The sequence below is a fragment of the Pongo abelii genome, chromosome 17 (assembly GCF_028885655.2).
Source record: "Pongo abelii isolate AG06213 chromosome 17, NHGRI_mPonAbe1-v2.0_pri, whole genome shotgun sequence".
NCBI classification, from domain to species: Eukaryota; Metazoa; Chordata; class Mammalia; order Primates; family Hominidae; genus Pongo; species Pongo abelii.
Genome location: NC_072002.2, coordinates 48,441,399 through 48,446,560, shown reverse-complemented (window position 1 = coordinate 48,446,560; position 5,162 = coordinate 48,441,399). Strand labels below are relative to the sequence as shown.

The window sequence follows — 5,162 nt, the reverse complement described above, 5'->3', positions numbered from 1 at the left end:
TCTTCGAGAATTTGGAATTTGGAACAGGAAGTTTCTATCTTTCTGTGCTTTTTCTCATCAACAGATAATTCATAGCTGTGATATATTTGGTCAGATATATTCATTAGTGTCTAATTATTTACATAGTCTAAAGTGTTATCTCTGAATTGGGCTATATAGGCCTTAGGGGCAGACAGGTGGCATTGTCCCAAGTACTCCAGGCCTTTTGATATCCCATAATATGTTAATTTTCAGCACCACCAAACCCCAGATACTGTAATAACCAAAATGCCTTCTTATTCTCTGTTTGCAAAAGTCACCTAGTGAGAACAGTAAACGCTCCCAGTTGAGAGACATTTTATAAAGGAAACCACATAGCCAGTTCTTTCCTTGGTACCTTTGAAAAATGTGTTTCTTATTTGCCAGTTGTTGAGCAATTCAATAATTCAGACAACTGATTCTGCAACCATAGTGCGCTGTCATCATCTCACAGACTCTGCACTTTGCCTCCTGCATAAATACATGAACGATATGCAAATTACTGGAGTCCCTAACAGAATGAAGTGAAATCTTCGCCATCTTTCTCTGTCTCCCTAAGATGGCTAATTATTGCCTGCTTTGAGTGGCTACAGCAACTGTATTCTTGGATATGTGTTCAAAAAGAATTGCTGGCTCCCCACTGACCAGCAGTGTGTAAGAAAGGTAAACTTTAATAAGGGGAGTTGCAACAGAAGCCTAGGAGGTTTTGAACATGCCGATGAACTCTAAACCAGAAAAGTGGCATTGTTTGTGGTTCTCCCCTATGGCCCAGGGGAAATATAAATGTATCATATTACACATACTCTTCAGGAAAAATCAAGACAGGAAGAGGTTTTCCACATTCCCATGTAAGTAATTGTGTATTTTAATGTAATTCTTCATGTCACAAGTAATTCTATAAAGAGTGACTTTGCTGAGTTATCTTATTTAATGCAATATTTAGGAATTATCTTTATTTTATGATTAGTGAACATGCATGAAAAAGATCTTTTCCATTGCCCATCTGCTTATTTTTTCATTTTCATCTAAGAATTCTCTGTTATGACAATCTTCCTTAGCAGCCAAATATTCAATCATAAGAAATAACAGCTGAATGTGGTGGCACATGCCTGTGATCTCAGTGCTTTGGGAGGCTAAGATGGGAGAACTGCTTGAGGCCAGGAGTTTGAGACCAGCCTGAGCAACATAGCTGGATGCTATCTCTACAAAAAATAAAAATAAAAAAAATTAGCTGAGCATGGTGGAGCATGCCTGTAGTCCTAGCTACTCAGGAGGCTGAGGTGGGTGATCACCTGCCCAGGAGTTCGAGGCTACAGTGAGCCATGATCATGCCATTGCACTTCAGCCTGAGTGCCAGAGTGAGTCCCTGTCTCTAAAAAAACAAAATATAAGTAAAATAAAATAAAAAGAAGTGACAGAAAAATAGCACCCACAAGTTCAGAGATACATCTCCAGTTTGACTATTTCTTTTTTGAAATGGTTTAATTTACTCAGTGGATGGCTATTTTAATTATTGTAAAATAAAGTTCCAAATTAAAGATGTTAGTCATTATAAAAAGCTAAAATAATAAAATAAAGCTCTTTCGTGAAAATCAATATATCTGAGTTTGAAATATAATCAGTAAAGCAAAACCAAAGTTTCCAATGAAAATTAATTATAATTTAACATAAACCACATTCTATTTTCTGCTTGATTACACTTCAGTCTACTAATGTATACTGATGTAGTACCAAATTCATCTGATGGTGCCCTAGAATGCTGCTACCTGTATATGTTTTCCTCCTCTAGTTTCTTTATATCATATGGTGAAATGCTTTGCCTTCTTTTAAGCTGTTTTTGCCTCTGGTCTAGCACTTGTACCATTTCCCTAACTTTGGAGAATACTGACTTCCTACCTCTGTAGCACATTCACTTTTCATTTCTTTTACTCTGTGTTGAATGCATTTGCCTCAAATCTCCAAATTGTTTTTAACTGTCTGAAAAACTGCCTTGAACTATCTAAAAATACTCCTGCCTGCTTTATACCTTCTTCAGATTTGCCTACTTTTATTTTAAATTTGACCACATACTCATCAAATTCTCAGCACCACAAAATAACTTTGGATGGACAGAGTGCATTCGTCTGCTTTAGACCAGTGTTTTTTTTTTTTATTAGATATCATAATCCGTTTATGACTCATCAAGTTAATTTAGTGGGCTGTGATCACTTTTAAAAATGAAATAGAGAAGAGAATAGAAATGATCAGTTTGATTTTATGAGTGTGTATATGTGCTAGCTTATGATGTAAAATGTATGTATACCTGTGCTATCGATATAGAATGTTGGAAAGCCTTGCTTTAAATAGGCACTATGATTTCAAGCTGCCTGCAGACTCTCCAATAATCGCTTCCACCTACCCTATCACTTCTGCTTTTGGTATATCCTTAGATTTTCCTGACATAACAATTTTTTCCAAAGTTAAAATTACCTTCAGACTCAGACCAATATTTTCATTCATATTAGATAAATATAGTCTTTAAGGTTGCTAGATTTAACACACACAGGATAACCAGTTATATTTGAATTTCAGATAAACAATAGTTTGTAATATGTTTGGCTCCAATATTGTATGTTTATCTAGAATTCAAACTGAACTAGGTGTCTTATATTTTATCTAGCAAACTTAATCCTATTTAAAAATCAGGCCGGGCGCGGTGGCTCAAGCCTGTAATCCCAGCACTTTGGGAGGCCGAGGCGGGTGGATGACGAGGTCAGGAGATCGAGACCATCCTGGCTAACACTGTGAAACCCCGTCTCTACTAAAAGTACAAAAAAATTAGCCAGGCGTGGTGGCAGGCACCTGTAGTCCTAGCTACTCGGGAGGCTGAGGCAGGAGAATGGCGTGAACCCGGGAAGCGGAGCTGGCAGTGAGCCGAGATCGCACCACTGCACTCCAGCCTGGGTGACAGAGTGAGACTCCGTTTCAAAAAAAAAAAAAATCAACCCAGATACTCCTGACTGGGCTAGATCACCCGTCTCAACTAGGTAAAAAAGGGAAGGGTAGATGAACGGGTGGGAAGACTGAGGGAGAACATGATCAGAGAAGAAGGGAGAAAAAGAAAATGTGGGCAGTGCTTTTCTACAAATGGTGCATTGGAGTAATGCTAATATTGCCAGAGTCATAGCAAAACAAGTAGTACTGCAGGATTGATAGGAACTCAAAGAAAACATAAGAATCCTCCACCAGGGAGCATGGGGATTTGGGGGTGATTGTGCAAATCTGGCAGTTTCTTGGTTTTGCTATTGGAAACATCATTTAGACACAGGAATTCTTCTGGTCTTTAACAGGCATTCAAAGGTCAGACAGATACTCTATCTATAGATAGATGAGTAGTTAGGATTCGGAAGCAAAAATTTTTGAGAGATACAGTGATTACAAATTTGTTTAGGCAGGCCAGTAGTCTGTCTTTTGTCTAACTGATTGTTGCTAGACAAGAACTTTTTATCTGAGAGTTTTCTTTTTGAGTCCTGATTAAAGCCTTTTTCAGAGTTGCTTTGAAACTATTCAAACAATTACCAATAGATAATTCCAATAATTTGATATATCCAGGCACATTAGTGCTGTAGAACCATATTGAGTAGTATTCAGGGGTAATTATGGTGCGTATGCATTCAATAGATATTTGCTGAATAAATACATATGTAGTTGAAAATGTCTTTATCTTTGCAAGACTGTTTCCTTAACACTTCTCTGCAAATTAATTATTTCCTCTGCAGTAGTACAATGATGTACACTGCTAATCCTTTTTCATGGACAAATGGGTTAAAATATATTTTAATAGAAAAGAAAATTAGTGTCTGAGCATTTCAATTTTATAACACATCTAGAAAACTATCAAAGTCATAGCTAATGTAAATTATCACGTTATATTCCACTTGGGCTCAAATGTGACAGTGGTTGCATACTTTTTAAAGTCCTAAATGCAAAGATATTCAATATATAAAACAGAAAAAGACAGATGTTCCTTGAATTGAAGATATGCATAGAGCCTAGATTTGTTTTCCTCAGATAGAGGCCGTTCTGGAGTTTGATGTTCTATATGTTTATGAATCAGGACATATGGGCTTTTAATAACATTTGGATTTACAGGCTCTGTTCAATTTAATTTCAATTTTGTGTTTTACAAACAAATTTTCTATATCTTAATTAGCTAGTTATATGTATTGCAGAGGGTTTGTGATACAAATTTTCGCAAATCTAGTAAGATAAACAAATTTCACTGGGAGATGATTTCTAATTTATTCTTTATCTATGATCTCCAGGATATTCATAAGAGAAAATGTCAGAAGTTTGGCCTAAAGGGCAAATTCTTTTAGGTACATACAGTTTGATATTTGCCAAAAACTATGGTGTTCATATATTTATTCTAGTTAAATAAAGGCATTATTGCTATTCTCTAAGTTCATTTTAAAAACAAAAGGTGGAGAAAGGTGATTTAAAAAATTTGTGTGATTATATTAATTATTGTTTGCTCTAAAGCTCAGTATCTGAAAAGGGGCACAATATACCAAAGCACCAAGTTACATTTTCAAACTACTGATATTTAGGAACACTCATCATTTTTTTATTACACTAGTGAATTTAGGTTAAAATTGTATAATTTTGGTTGATAAATCTTTTGATTAACTTATTTTTGTTTGTTTGCTTTATAAAGTGATTGTACTACTCATAATTTGCCAATGTTATGTGATGGCTTTATTTCAGCTCGCACATTAGCTTCAAATCTTAGACCAAGAATGGCTTCTCTGCTGGTGAATTTCTTCTTACAATTAGATGCCTTGTTCCTTTAGGAAGAGGCAGTTATTTACATTCCTCTCCTAAATTCCATTAAAAGTGGAAGTCCAATGCATTTACTGACTGGCTGCTAAAATATTACAGCATTGTCACAAAGCCATCATTTTAGTCCTCAGTTTTGCTGGAATGGAACAGATGGCCTGTTAATTTTTCCCAGGCGGAGCTTTGTGTTGTTACTCCACAGTCTGACTTGTTCTTGTGGAACTTTGTAACCTGAAACAAGGTACAGAGTGCTTGACTGACCCTTGTATTCAGAAAGGTCACCGCAAACTAGTTAGAGCATTTTACACTTATAAAGAACTTCACAC

General features: G+C 36.0%; 1 protein-coding gene across 7 annotated transcripts in view; it reads left to right on the top strand.

The window, feature by feature from the left end:
- Window positions 1–5,162, top strand: part of NOL4 (nucleolar protein 4) — a 376,996-nt gene that overhangs the window by 91,524 nt on the left and 280,310 nt on the right. The window lies entirely within an intron of this gene.